At 36.2% G+C, this 15,946-nt stretch overlaps 1 pseudogene; it reads right to left on the bottom strand.

Annotated features, from left to right (window-relative positions):
• Window positions 1-14,477: 14,477 nt before the first annotated feature.
• On the bottom strand, window positions 14,478-14,950 carry LOC106557999 (annotated as a pseudogene).
• Window positions 14,951-15,946: the final 996 nt, after the last annotated feature.

A 15,946-nucleotide genomic window follows, 5' to 3' on the forward strand; every position in this document is an offset into this window, starting at 1 on the left:
TTAAACTCAACAATAGCCTCTTAGATGAAAAGCCAAGAAACTGTTTTCAATCCTTATATTATTTGTCATATCCACAGTATTGGACACTGTTGACTGTGCCCTCTTTCTAGGAATTGTCCCTGAAATTTTTTTTCTAACCTTTCCATTTTTCCTTCTAACTGTTTTCTGGGCTTTTCTTTCTCCATCTGTCCCTTAAATGATGATATTCCCTATGGTTTTGTCTTGTGCCTCATCTCATCTCAAGTTACACATTCTGCTTGGGAAAAACTATCCACTTTAGGACTTTACCTTTATTCATATATATTCCTAAATTTTTATCTTTAGTTCAGGTTCCTCCTCTGTCTGCTTGAGCATATCTCAATTTGTATGTGTTCCAGGCACCTCAAACTTAGTCTGTGTTTAACTACTTTAGTCATTTCTTCTTCAAATCTGCCCTTGCTCCTGTATTCAATCTCAGGGAATGACAGACATCTGGAAATCATTCTTTTTAAAATTTAAATTTAGCCATTCTAAGGCTGTGCAGTGGCATTTTCTAATTTAATTTATACTTCCCTGTTGACTTAATGATGTTGAGCTTCTTTTCATGCTTTTTGGTCATTCATATTTTTTTGTGTGATGTCAATTTGAATACTTTGCTCATATTTATTTTTTATGATTGAGTTGTCAGAGCATTTTGTATGATCTGTTTCTAAATCCTTTGTCATAAATACATTCTGTTAATAGTGAATATTTTCTTCCAGTGTCAGGCTTGTCTTAATATTTTCTTAACTATGTCCTTTGAAGAGCCAAAGATTTGTGTCTTATCTAAGAAATCTTTGCCTACTGCCCCTGGTTGTAAAGACACTCTCTTCTTTTCTTCTAGAAGTTTAATAGTTTTAGTTGTTATATTTGAGTCTTTGATATATACCAAGTTAATATTTGTGTCTGTGATAAGAGTCAAAGTTAATTTTTTCCCAAAATGAATATCCAGTGTTTCAACACTATTTATTGAAAAGACTACACTTTTCCCATTGGATTAACTTGGAAGCTTGGTCAAAAAAATCACTTGACTCTATGGGTGTGGATCTATTTCAAACTCTCTATTTGATTCTTTGTTTTGCCGATCAACATGTCTGTGTATATGCTAACATTTCACACTGTCTTGATTACCATAGCTTTATAGTAAGTCTTGAAATCAAACTGTAAACCCTCCAACTTTGGTCTTCTTTTTTGTAATTGTTTTAGCCATTATGGGGTTTTTACACTTCCATATGAACTTTAGAATCAGTTCATTAGTTTCTACAGAAAAGCCTGCTGGGATTTTGTTTGGGCTTAATTAATTCTTAGATCAGTTATGGGACAATTGGCATCTTAACATCTGTGTCTTCCAATCCATGTATGTGGTACATCTTCCCATTTATTCAGGTCTTCTTTAATTTTTGTCAGCAGTGTTTTATAGTCTTAAGTGTGTAGGTGTTGCATACATTTTGTGAAATTTACTCCTAAGCATTTCACACATTTTGATTGCTTTCAAATCATATTATTTAAAGCTTATTTCCCAGTTGTTTGTTACTAGTTCTATTTTGTTTTTAAAAGAGGGATAAACTTGTATAGGTATTAACGCTATTCTATGTTAGTTTATAATTGATAGTACACTTCTCCTCTCTTAGCCTGTAGATGACTTTCCATAATCTTTTTATTCTCCTTATGTAGGCACATATACTTGTATGTAACAGACACCCAATAAAAGTTTTTTGAATGAAGATATCACTTTCAAGTTCATTTTGGTTTAGTTTTCAAAAGACCATTAAAAACACTCAGAATTTAAAACTCTGGGAATTCTCATAGCTTGAGATATATCTGAAAAGCAGAGTGAAGTGATTTGACAATTACTTGACTGATTTGAAATATGTGGACATTTCTTCACTTGATTGGCATCCGAATTATCTATTGTTCATCTTAACAAGATAAGTGTCAAATCACTTTTTACTTGTGTTATCTCAGGAGAGAAGCCTAAAAAAGAGTGATTCTAAATCTACAGCACTGCACACAGATGTAGGGAGTAGGAGCTGTTATAGCTCAAGACCATTACAGCAACTACAGGGTAATAGAATCCCAGGGTTGCCAAGAAATCCTAGAGGTGAAAGGAATTGAAGAATTAGAGGTGTAGTTGTATCCAATGAAAGTAAATTACTTCTCAATCTTGAGTTTCCCACATTCGGAAAATCTTCATTTGCAACATCAGTGATAATAACTTGTGGAATCCCAGATCCACGATGGCCTACCAGTCAAGCAAAGAGACCTCAAATATATTAACTGTTTCAAATATTTTAAAAGACAGACACCATTTCTTTGACTTGTAGGCAGAAAAACCTCACATATATAGTGATGCTGTGTGATTATAAACCTTGACAAAAGAATCAAAGCTTCTCTCATGAAAGGTTTCACGTACTTGTCAAAATGAAAACAAATTTAGAAACTGAGAACATAAAAGTGCTTTACCTCTGTGCATATGTATGTGTATGTACGTGGGTGTGTCCTGGGAGTACAGGGTAAGATTCTTTTTCTTCCACTTATTTAGTTAGTACAAGAAAAGTAAGAGAAAATTTGTCTATACCCAAATTATCTTCCCCTTGTATCATGATTATATGGATACATACAGCCTGAGCTGGATATGCATATGTCTAACCATAGCTGGTAGCAATGGCTTTGAATAGGAGTGTATTCACCTTGATGAGGGCATCTATTAAACAAATATGCAAATTCCTAGACCTACACCCAGACAGTGTGATGCTGGTGATCTGTAGAGACAGACGTCCAGGAGTATACACAATAGCAAGGTCCCCTGCAGTCAGACCATCTGATCATACTTAAGAGAAATGCTATCTACAGGAAAAAACACTCAAATGGATGTGGCCTGGGCTAATGGTTTAACCTCTGGACCTTACAGCATGTGGCTACATCGATTGCCCTGAATGGCACCTTGAAAGTCACACATACATCCCCCATACTCACACACACCAAATACACATCCCATACATGTGTATACACACACATACCACACAACCACACATACATATGAACATATACACATATCCCCCATATATATATATACATATACATGCACTATATTCACACACATCAAAAAGTCACACACACATATCACACACATATACATACTCACCACACACATACTTCATTTGTCACACACACATACACCTAGCACACCTGTATGCACACACACACACACACACGTGCATTTTGCTTTTTCATAAAATACAGGGAAAACACCACTCATCATAAAACAGTAGTATGTTGGAGAATAATGGTCTTTTTCCAAGTCTCTTGAAATCCTTAAAAAAAGTGCAAATCAGGGAGATGAGCTCATCTTTGTGGCCTTCACAGAACCTGTTCATTTTTATCATGACGAAGAACAAACTCTTTTTACTATAATGAGGAGAAAGTAGATTTCAAAGCTCCCTTTAAAATGTTAATATATGTCCCACAGGTACATGGTCTTATTTCACATTCACTCTGGGGGTGGGGAAACTGAATGGTATTCTGTAGTGGGCAAATAATAATAATAAAAAAAAACTTGGTGAAATCATGACCAGGAGGTAGGAGTAGGGGTGGTTAAGAGCAGAGCTCTGGGGCTTTGTGTTGGGATCATCTGGATTGGATTTTCATCCTGGCTTTGCTTCTAGAGGCCTTGACGGAATTCATAACCTCTCCCAGCTTCATCAGCAAAGGGTCATAATTGTAGTACTTCATAGGATTGTTGTAAAGATTCAAATGGAAAATGCTTATAACAGGGCTGGACACATAGTTAAGAGTAAATAAATTTTTATTAATAAGCAGAATTGATGCCTGGAGCCACCGAAGCTCCCATGGCTTTCTCAGTACCCCCTGCACCTGTTGTTTTTCTGTTCTAATTACGGGTCACTTACTAGAAGAAGATGGGGAAGAGCTGAGAGCAACGTGACTATAGGGAGGACAAGGCAGAGAGACCAGGGGGAGGAAGGAGAAGTGTCTTGGTGTGGAGTGCATTGGGATCCCTGGATGTGGCCTCATGCTCCCCCCTGCTTCAAACCATATCACCTGCAAATAGATCCTGCCAATCATGGTCTTATTGGGGATCCAGGTGGCCAATTTTATTTGCTATAATCTTCAGAGGCACATATTGATCAGTTCTACGACTTCTGCTCTTCATTAAAATAGCAGTGAACATTTAATTTCAGATATCTCAAGTATTAGAAGCAGCTTTGAACGCAACTTCTTTTCTTTCTTGGAATTTGGGGGCTGTAAAAGCTGGCTAGGAGGAGCCCTCAGATACAGTTCTTTATAGCAGATGTTACAAAATAGTGGCCAGCAGTTGGAAATTGGCTCAGAGACGTTTTGTTTGGCTGATAAGGTATGTTTTAAAATTTTGAGTTGGGGTATTTAAGAAAAAGGAAACCTTACATAAAAGTGTCTATTTCCAGCTTATTTTGGAAGTCACATCTAGCTCTTGTCCAAGCTCCCATTCTTGTTTGGACCTACAGGTAGAGGCCAAGTTGTGGCTGTCCTAGGAAGGATGAGGGTCCTTCGGGTTGCCAGGCCATGCTGGGCCTGCTGTACACATTCTAATCTTCCTGAAGTTTTGAATTCTATTGCTGGCTTTACAAGTTATTTTTTTTCAGATGAGATATAATCAACATATTAGTTTCAGGTATACAGCAACATTCTGATTCAGTGTTTGTATGTATTGGGAAATGATCACCACAATAAGTATGGTTACCATCTGTCACCTTACATTGTCACAAATTTTTTTTTCTTGTGATGAGAACTTTTAAGATATGTTCTCTTAGCAACTTTCCCACACAAGAGCATTATTAACTGTAGGCACCATGCAGCACATTGCATCCTTATGACTTACGTACTTTATCATTGAAATTTTGCATCTTTTGACCCTCTTTACTCATTTCACCCTTATACCTGCCCACCCCCTTCTGGCAACTACCAGTTTGTTCTCTATCTATGAAAGTGGTGTTTTTGTTTTCATTTTTAGATTCCACATGTAAGTGAGATCATACAGTATTTGTCTTTCTTTGACTTATTTCACTCAGCATTTTTATGGACCTTAAAATCCATCTATGTTGTCTCAAATGGCAAGATTTCATTCTTTTTATGACTGAGTAATGTTCCACTGTGTGTGTGTGTGTGTGTGTGTATGAATTTTTTAAATTCATGTATTGATAAACCTGTAAGTTGTTTCCATATCCTGACTGTGGTAAATAATGCCACAATGAACATGAAGGTACAGATACCTTTTTAAATTAGTATTTTTATGGTCTTTGGATAAATACTGAAAAGCAGAATTGCTAGATCACATGGTAGTTCTATTTTTAATTTTTTGGAGGAATCTCGATACTCTTATCCACCATTGTCTGCACAAGTCTATATTTGCACCAATAGCATACAAGGGTTCCTTTTCTCTATATCCTCACCAACACTTATTTGTCTTTTTGATGACAGCCATTTTAATAGGTGTGAAGAGATAGTTCATTGTGGTTTTGACTTGCATATTCCTGGTGATAATTGATGTTGAATATCTTTTCATGTGTCTGATGGCCATTTGGATGTCTTCTTTGGAGAAATGTCTATTCAGATCCTCTGCCATTTTTAAATCAGATTTTTTTCTTTTGCTATTAAGTTGTACAAATTATTTATATATTTTGTTTTTTTTCTTTATATATTTTGGATATTAACCTCTATCAGATATATGATTTGCAAATATTTTCTTCCATTCAGTAGGTTGTCATAGTAATTTCATTGATGTCTCCTTTGCTGAACAGAAGCTTTTTAGTTTGATGTAATACCATTTATTTATTTTTGCTTTTGCTGCAGGATTTAAAAAATCATTACCAAGACCTGTGTAAAGGAGCTTACCGCCTATGTTTTCTTCTAGAAGTTTTATGGTTTCAGGTCTTATATTTAAACCTTTAATCCATTTTGCGTTAATTTTTGTGTAGGATGTGAAACAGTCATCCAGTTTCATTCTTTTGAGTGTGGTTGTCCAGTTTCCTCAACTGGCTTTTCTCTGAGGCTGTCATTTCTCTATTATAGGTTCATAGCTCCTTTGCCATGAATTAATTGAATATATATGCATGGTTTTATTTCTGGACTTTCTATCATGTTCCATTGATCTGTGTGTTTGTTTTAATGACAATACCATACTGTTTTGATCACTGTAGTTTTTGTAGTGTAGTTTGAGGTCAGGGAGCTTGATGCCTCTAACTTTGTTCTTTCTCAAGATTGCTCTTGCTATTGGGTCTTTGGTGGTCTCATGCAAATTTGGGGATTGTTTATTCTACTTCTGTGAAAAATGATATTAAAATTTTGACAGGAATTTCAGTAAAACTGTAGATTGTTTTGAGTAATATGAACATTTTAACAATATTAATTCTTCCAACACATAAGCATGGAATATTTTTCTATTCACTTTTGTCTTCTTCAATTTCTTTCATTAATGTCTTAAAGTTTTCAGTGTATAGGTCTTTCACTTCCTTGCTTAAATTTATTCCTGGTATTTTATTCTTTTTGATGCAATTGTAAATGTTTTCTTAACTTCTCTTTCTGAGAGTTCATTATTATATATAGAAATGCAACATTTTTGTATATTGATTTTGTGTCTTGCAATTGTACTGAATTATTTATTAGTTATAATAGTTTTTTGGTGGCTGTTTTTTTTTTATTTATACAGTCAGACTTAACATATTTCTTTACTCTGAAGAAATAGATTTAATTTTGTAAAAATCTCATCTTTTATACTTTGAATACTATACCTTCTCACCCACTCTGTTCTTTACTTGTGCAACTTTAGTTAATTTGTGCTGGAACTTTTAATTCTGCAGAGTGTTTCCAAAGTCAGAAAGCATAGTATACATGAATTTTAAAAAGATAGCAAATTCATTAAAGAATAATTTATATATAGGGTACCCTCTATTTTGTTCCATTTGATGAGTTTTGACAAATATTGCACTTATGTAATTGCTATGACAATGAAGATGTAAAAAATTCCTAATACTCCAATTATTTTCATGTCCTTTTGTATTTAATCTTTTTCCATGAGTCTGGGCCCCTGGAAATCACTGATGTGATTTTGTCTCAATAGCTTTACCTTTTTAAGAATGTCATAAAACTGAATCATAGAGGATGTAGCCTTTTGTATTTGGTTTCTTTCATATGCTTTTGAGATTCATCTATGTTGTAGCACATATCTGTAATTAATTTTTTTATATTACTGAGGATATTCCATTGTATGAGTGTATCTATTCATTTATACACTTAGCAATGATGGACATTTCATTTGTTTCTGGTTTTAACAAGTAGAAATAAAGTTGCTGCAGACATCTACACACAGATTTTTTTTTTTATTGCTCTTGGTTAAAAATCTAGGAGTAGGGCTGCTGGGATGTTATGATCCTTCAGGAATGGATTGCTTATGGATGTTATAAGACACCAATAGGCTGTTTTCCAAAGTAGTTATACCATTCTGTTTTCCTACCAGCAATGTATGAGGGTTTTAGTTGCTCTATACCTTTGCTTGCACTTTGTATTGTCAGTTCTAAATAAAAAAAAAAAGTTCCTTGGTAAATTGTTTAAATCTTTTACTCATTTTTAAAACGAATTGTTCAGGGGGCACCTGGATGCCTTATTTTGTTAAGTGTCCCACTCTTGGTTTTGGCTCAGGTCATGATCTCAGGGTTGTGAGATCTAGCCCCACATTGGGCTCCTTGCTCAGTGTGGAGCCTACTTAAGAGTCTCTCCCACCCTCTCCCTCTGTCCCTTCCTTCTCCTTCTCTCTCAGATAAATAAATACATAATTTCTCTTTTAAAAAAGTGAAATGAGTTGTTTGTGTTCTTATTACTGAATTGAAAAAGTTCTTTATATAAATTATACACAGGTCTTTTTCTAAGTATGTATTTTAAAAATATTTCTCTCAGTTTGTGACTGATCTTTTAATTTTCTTTACAGCATCTTTTGAAGAGCATAACTTCTGATTTTAATGGAGTCTAATTTCTTTTTTTCTTTTTCTTTTTTTTGTGCTTTTTGTTTCCTAAGAAACCTTTGCATGGCCTGAACTCATTTTTAAGCAGAGTATTCGTTACATTAAAATATACATGATTGAGGAGGTGGGAAAAATATATGACCAATATGCTTTTCTTCAACCTTCAGACAGACACATTTTCAGGTTAAAAAATATCTCTAAATTTAAAGCAATGTGTCTGATGGTTAGAAAGAATGCAACACATACACTATTTTTTTTCTGTGTTCCCAGGTTTTTAGGATAGTCAGTCTTGTAATCTTTGTCCAGGTTGGCAATTGGACCTACTGCTTTATATTTAGAGATACATCACATGTGTATATTCTGTAGTCTCATAAGCACTCCTTATATTTTCTTTCATTTTATCTCTTTGTGTTCGATCTTTCCTCAGAGTCCTCTCCCAAATTGTCAACTCTCTTTAGCTGTTTATGATCTGCTGTATTTCATTCATTGGATTTTTTTTATGTTAAAGATTATACTTTGTTTCTCATTTGGAGAATTTTTTTAAGGTTTCCCTATTCTTTTTCCCAACTGTTCTGCTTTTTTGTTTTCTTTTTTAAGGATTCTGGTCATTTAATTTTATCTTTAATCACTTGAAACATTATGGTTCTGGAATCTCTTTTGGGTTTTTCAATGAATTTGAGTGCTTTGGGGGAAAAACTTGTGTTTCGTGAAATGTCCCCTACCCCTTTTTGCAACCTGTTTTTTCATATTGTCTGTAGCTTTTTATAGCGAGTTGATTTTTTTTATAGAGATGCTTATTTGTTTATGTATGTTTATTCTGTGGAAGTACTCTAGGCTAGGAAAGTGACAGTACACAGCATTTTTGTGCTAGCTTGCTAATGTGTCCTGGTGGTATTAGTGGCCCCAGAGCAGTGTTTATTTTAATTTATTGACTTATTTTTAAAAATTTCTGTGTTGGGCAGCCCAGGTGGCTCTGTGGTTTAATGCCACCTTCAGCCCAGGGCGTGATCCTGGAGACCCAGGATCGAGTCCCACATCGGGCTCCCTGCATGGAGCCTGATTCTCCCTCCGCTTGTGTCTCTGCCTCTCTTTCTCTCTCTCTTTGTATCTCTCATGAATAAAAATTTCTGTGTATGCAGGGAGCTCATGGGAGGCTTCTCCTTCCACCTAATATGAACTTGAGGCAACACTTCTTCCTGTGTGGGTGTCAAAATTCCCATATCTAGTCTAAAAACAGTCCTATGCCCCCTGGAAACACCAGGTTCCCCTTAGTGTTTAGACTTTGATTTCATTCTTAGTATCTGACAAGTGGAAAGTTTCCTGTATTTTAAAATTGATTATATGTTTGAAAATACTCTTTAAATACTTATCTGGTATTTTATGTGTTTTTAGCAGGAACCAGGGACTCTTTAACAGGGTTGGTTTGCCACATTGCTAAAAATTCATTCTCCCTAAAGATTCTGTTTTCTAATTAAAACCACTCTTAGAGTTTGATGTCTAGATTTCCTTGTTTGTTTATCTATTGCCTCCAATGTTTTCTTATTTTTTTAAATTTTCTTTTTAATAATAAATTTATTTTTTATTGGTGTTCAATTTGCCAACATACAGAATAACACCCAGTGCTCATCCCATCAAGTGCCTCCCTCAGTGCCTGTCACCCAGTCACCCCCACCCCCCGCCCTTCTCCCCTTCTACCGCCCCTAGTTCGTTTCCCAGAGTTAGGCCTCCAATGTTTTCAATCATATGCTGAATTGTTTTCCAGAAGAGTGAAAGATGAATCCTCCTATTTGAAACTTGCAATTTTCATGAAATACGAAAAAATTCTTTGAAAAATTCCCCTCCAGCCACTTGCATCCCCCTCCATGTAAATCTCTGTCCTTCAATTTAGATCTCTTTCCCAGTTAAATAGTTGATGCCCTTTAAGTTTACTTATTAACTCTACCTTTATCTTCTTGTGGAAACATGCCCCTGAGTTATCAGAATCACTAACCCAGCACAGCCTTTCCCTTACGTTGCATATTTTTTCTTCCCTCATCAAATAGGTAGCTTGAAAATATCATGATAATCTGCATATCTGTTCCATTATGCACTTGGAGATTTATGGAGATCAGAGCATTTTTATTTGAGTGCTTCTTGCATCTCTGGTTCCATTTTAGTGGAATGCAGAGTGTGTAACATACTTTGCAGTAACATGTGGGAAGTGTGTAACGTGCCTCCATCCATGAGGATCTTGCCACCTGGTTGAAGAAGACAGACTTATAAAGCAAAGAATTTTATAACCAACTGAGACAACATTTAATTGGTTGCTACAATGTTGGAGAGTAAGCACAGAGAGAAAGGGGATGGCCCTGCAGGGGATAAGAGGTTGAGGAAGGCTCTCCAGGAGCTAAGTTAGACCTGATGACACTCAAGAATTTGGGACTGGATGTTCTCCCGGGGAGAGCACCTCATCCAATAGAGCATACGTATAGAAAGCTCAGTAAAGGGACCAACTATTTCCCACTCCAGCCACAGAAAGTGAACAATACCCAAGGAAATCACTTCTGCAAACAAAATAACTCAGTGGTTCTCTTGAGTAAGTCCATAAGGAGTACTCTTACAGATGGTTTAATTGGCAGCTATATTTTGTTTGGTGAAACAGAAACCAACAGGCAATCATTCTATTTGTTGATATTAATTCAGAAACATCTCTAACCACAACATTTTCATTTTGTCTTACACACTCTAAGGCATGCTAAAGTAGATTTTTTCTTTACAAAGGACTTTAGAATGTACATTTATAAATTCTTTCCCTTCTGGGGTAAAATCTAGCACTTGTTTGGGAAATAAAATGTGAGACACATGCAGGTTGCTGAAAAAGGGAAGAAGGGCCAGGATGTATCAGAATGTTCCAGCTTCCCAGACCTCCCTCCCTCTGAGCTCCTCTTCCAAAAATGATTTCCCTTTTACCAGTCCTTGGGAATTAATTTTTCTCTCAAATAAACTTAGTTCTGTTTGCATTCTTTAAGCCGTCTTAGTCTTGGTAGAAGACGATAGGCATTTAGTAGAGACCAACGTGCTTGGCTATATAAGGGGTTATTCTGAGGATTTTCATGTCCATTCCTGTTACCACCATTTATATATCTGTATTTCATGCTGAAGCCAAAGGGAGTTCCACATTCTGCCCTGGATTCTGTATGGGTCTCGTCATTCAAGGGCAAGAACAAATTGCTGGCAAGCTGTGATACACATGTTTATAATCACTGACATTTGCAGTCAGAGGACTAAAAGATACATTCTTTCTACACACGTATATTGAGGATGGTTAGAAAAATCTGTTTTGAGTTAGGCTTCCTCCCTTTGATACGTGTTTTCAATTGCTAACCAGATGCTGCCTTAATTTTGTTTGTAGGAAGCTGAACTGACACCAAGGAAAAACAGCCCGCTGTTTGGATTGTCTGCTACATTTGGCTTTCTGGGAAGTTGGTATCACCAATGTTCAGAGATGCAGGGAGAAGCCACCTGTCAGATGTAGGAAAACCAAGCAAAATGCTGCTACTGTGTTTTTCCGGTGTGCTTGCAGGTAGACTTAATTAGTGGATCGAATGAACTTTTGCACGGAAATTAAAGAAAATGTATTGCAATTTTGAGAAAACAGTGGGACTTCTGGCAGCTGTATAGTAATTGTATGGCAAGCCTAATGTAATGGCCTGTTTTGCTTATGGATGGCAGCTTTAAGCAAACTTTCACAGATTTCTTAATTTTCCTCACTCTCTTTTAGTGTATCCTTTTTGCTCATAAGTACCTCACTGTTAGTAACTTTCCCACTCATGGCTTTTATCCTGTTTCTTTGCTCATCTTCCTCCCCTGCATGTTCCCCTCTTCATGTTTTCCTGTCTGCATCTCACATCTACCATCACCTTTCAGAGACTGATCTCCTGATAGCTGCCCATCCCACTAGCCAGGGTTGACTTGGCTCGGTGTGCAAGTAATGTCTTATTGACTCTTTCTTTATCATAGCAGAGGCACCCATCCATCGACAGGTTCTGAACTTTGTTTCCTTGTTTTTATTTTTTCACTTTCCATTATTACCCCTTGACTTCCACTCTTGAGGTTTCTCTGGTGGGTTATTCCTTACTACCTTCTGTAAAGAGTGGAGAGATGAACACAGGCAGTACTTGGCATTTTTCTTCCTGCCTTTCCTCGGTGACTTCTTCAGTGTGGAAACATCTTAGTGTTTCTAGCCCTGCCACATAGGCCTTCCTGCCATCCAAAAACAGAGGGAAAGAAGAAAAAGAAAAATAACCATGTTAATTCCTGGGAGTTGTGGCAATTTAGAGAATTAAGGCCTCATATGGTATCATTGGTTTTGATCCCTGATTGGGAAAGCAAGTCTCCAGAAGACTTTCTCCGAAGTCATTTGGGTTTTAATGAGGTCAGAATAACTGGGACATGGAAATTGATACCATTGTTATTAATAAAGGATGGAAAGCATTTTTGGCTCTTACCATTAATAAGTAGACAGATGGATTGTTCTTTGTCATAAAACTAAGGACCTTCCTTAAATCTTTTCCTTAATTGTATTTTGCCTAAACTGTTTTGTGGCTATTTTTATCTATAATCTGTATTAGGAAATAAAAACATCTATTTCTATCTCTTAACTAAGACTTATAGTAAAACAAATTTATTTCTTATTAGTCTGTTCTTCGATTCATAGTATACTATTGGAAAGATGACCTACATGGTGAGTCATTCTCTACATGCTCATTTGGGAAGCAGTGTGGAAGAACACTGAACCATTATCAAGAAGGGGCTACAGTTTCTCTTTTTCCAGCCTGATAATCCAATTCTCAACTCTAAGACAAGAGAAAAAAGTGAGAGATCTCTTTCCCCTGCCCCAGCCCCTTGCCATCCAGTCCATAGGTTGTGATAGGGGAAGATAGAAATAAGATGTTGATTTCCAATCTATTTTCATTTACTCATTTATTTATTTGCTTATTATAGGTCAACTGATTATTGTGTGTAGGGTACTGTGTTATTTATTTATTTATTTATTTATTTATTTATTTATTTATTTATTTATATTAGTGTTTTCTCTTTAAAACCCAGTTCAGACTCAAGTATTCAGTCATCAGCACGTCTGGATGGCAAGTTCACTGGAAGGATGCTTTGGTGTGTTCCACATGCTTGGAATAGGCTCATAAATAATTGATGCTCATTAAATATTTAATGTTACTGAGGTCACTGAGGTTCATAGCAGACTAGTAACTAAAGCCCTTTCGCTGCTTACAACACCTCTATTTCGGCATCAGCCAAATCCAAGGCTCAGACCTGTAGGTTGGACTGTAATCAGCCTGTTAGGTTGGGGCTGCCCTGTATCTCCATGTGGCTTGATGCAGGAGAGCAAGCAGGAAGCAGTGGTTAGAGCATCAGTCCTGAAAGCTCAGAGGAGTGAGTGACTATTGGAATGAACTCAGATCCTGGGTTTGCATGGAGTGTTCATGCCAACTCTGAGCCCTGCCTCTGGCCTGCTTTTCTTTTTCTTCACTGGCTTTCTTGGGCTGGGCTCATTGGTTCCTGTCATCGGTGTCTTTTAGCATCTTCTGGACTCTATGATTCAGGCCCTTTATTGCCTTTTCTACTTTCTGCCTGAGTTTAAAAATTAAATTTCTTGCTACCTTTTTTTTTTTTTTTTCAGTGTAGCCTGGTTTATTTGGAAGAAAAAGCTGAGAAATCTAATTTATATTCTTGGTTCTGGTATTATATGGGTAACATTAGGGAAATCCTGTTACCATGGACTTTTCTACTCCTGGAATTCATATTTAAAAATATTTTGCTGGTGTTGAATTGTTAATGAGCATGTATAATATGCTGGATACTGCATGGGGAATTTTCATGAAGGATCTCCTATCCTAAACATCTGGAGCATCTGGAACACCATGAGAACTTGAATTTAGGGCAGGCTGATCCCTGAGAGCCACACCATATATTGTCTAGTGTAACCTTAGGACACTCTGAGGCTAGCATTGCTAGAGGTCAATTTTTAGTCAAATATTTATTATACAGCTGAGGATATTAAGATGCAGAGAAAGAAAATGACTTGCTCAAGGTTATAGAGATGTTCAGAGGGAGATCATAAATGGGAACCAGTGCCCAGCTTCCAGCTCAGTGTTTTTTCCATTATGCGTCTTTGTTATGATTCTGAATCATTTTGGACATAGTGCAGCCCTGTCAATGCATATATTATGTAATACATCCCTTTACTCAGGTGCCACATAATCTACGCTTACTTAACTTTTTATTGCAAAAACATTCAATCATATACGAAAGTATAGAATAAAAAAGTAAACTTTCATATGCAGAATACCAGCTTGAATCATTACCAACATTTTGCCTCTTCTTGGTTTCATCTATTTTCCTTTTTTAATTGTTAAGTATTTTTTAAGACGTTTTATTTGCACTTATGTATTACATCCCTAGAAAAGGAACCCCCAGGATCTGCCCTCCTGTGTGTTTTCATCTTGCTTCTTCATGGTCCATGATGCCAGTTGAGGTTGTCAGTACAATGAAACCAAACTGGTGGGTTAGGAGCAGATTGTTCTGCCATTTTTCTAGATCTTTGAGTCTTAGTCAAATCTGGAGCTGATCACTCTACACTTGTTTAACCTGTCCATGGGGTTCACAACAATTTTCCCAGCTCTGTGATCATCAGTGATTTCATATTTGCCAATATAAGCATGCTTCATCATCACAGTTAGAAACTGGACAATGACTTTGGAGTGTGGCCTAATGAGAGCCTGGCATTTACCTCTCCTTTCAGCAGTGTTAATGCTCTTGAGAACAGCTGCCAGGGCATTCACTCTCAACGTTATAGCGTCATAGAAAGATGGCAGAAAGAGATAATTGTTAGGTATTTCAAAATAAATCCCAGACCGTATCATTTCTCCTACAAATACTTATGTATATATTTCTAACAGTTATGAAATACCATCATCATACTTAATAAAATTAACAATGATATCCCAAAATTACCCTACGTATATTCTACATTCAATTTTTCTCTAAAAAGTTACTTCTAATGGTTGTTTTTCCTTTTCAAATTAGAGTCAAAATAAGGAGACTGTATTTCATTTGCTGGGCTATGTCCTGAAAGATTTTTTTCTACTGTTTGATAAATCTCCACACTTATTTTTTCTGCTATTTATGGATTAAAGAAATAAAGTAATTTTTCTGTAAAATTTCTTATACTGTGGACTCAGCTAATTTCAACCTCGAGGTGTTGTTCAATATATATTGTATATATGTCCTATAAATAACAGATGTATATGGAGGCTCAATTTGATTACAAGTTTTTTTGGGGGCTCGAATATGTCATGGAAGGTATTATGAACTTACAAATTGCATCACATCAAGTGATAGTAACACCTTTTTATTCCACTTCTAGTAATGTTAAAATTGGCTGGTGACTTTAGATAATGTAAGTGACCATTATAAAATTCCCCATCAGCTTCTCACCTAAGGGTTTGGACTACCATTGCCCAAATCAATGATGCCAGTAAGGACTCTAAAGTTCTGATTTTTTATTTTGCCATGTTTTTCCTGCATTTACTGATTGGAACTCTTATGTAAATAACTTTTCCCCATCAACTATTCATCTACTCTAAAATGCAATGCATATAAGAAAGGCAAGTTAAGTGCCTTCATTTTCAATTTTTTATAATAATAAATCAGTACCCTGGCCATTGTCATTACCATTATGTGAGGCATTATCGTTTTGGAATAATAAGAACTCAGGGATTTTACATATATGATATGTTGCAAACTATGCATTAATAATATTTTTGGTGTTCAATGGCTAGCAGCAGTTTCTTCAAGTTAGTCCTGTGTTTGACACTACCTCCCGTAGCTTCTTTGCCTTCTGGCATAATAGATGTCTC

The sequence above is a fragment of the Canis lupus genome, chromosome 29, assembly GCF_011100685.1.
Source record: "Canis lupus familiaris isolate Mischka breed German Shepherd chromosome 29, alternate assembly UU_Cfam_GSD_1.0, whole genome shotgun sequence".
In the NCBI taxonomy this organism is placed as follows: domain Eukaryota; kingdom Metazoa; phylum Chordata; class Mammalia; order Carnivora; family Canidae; genus Canis; species Canis lupus.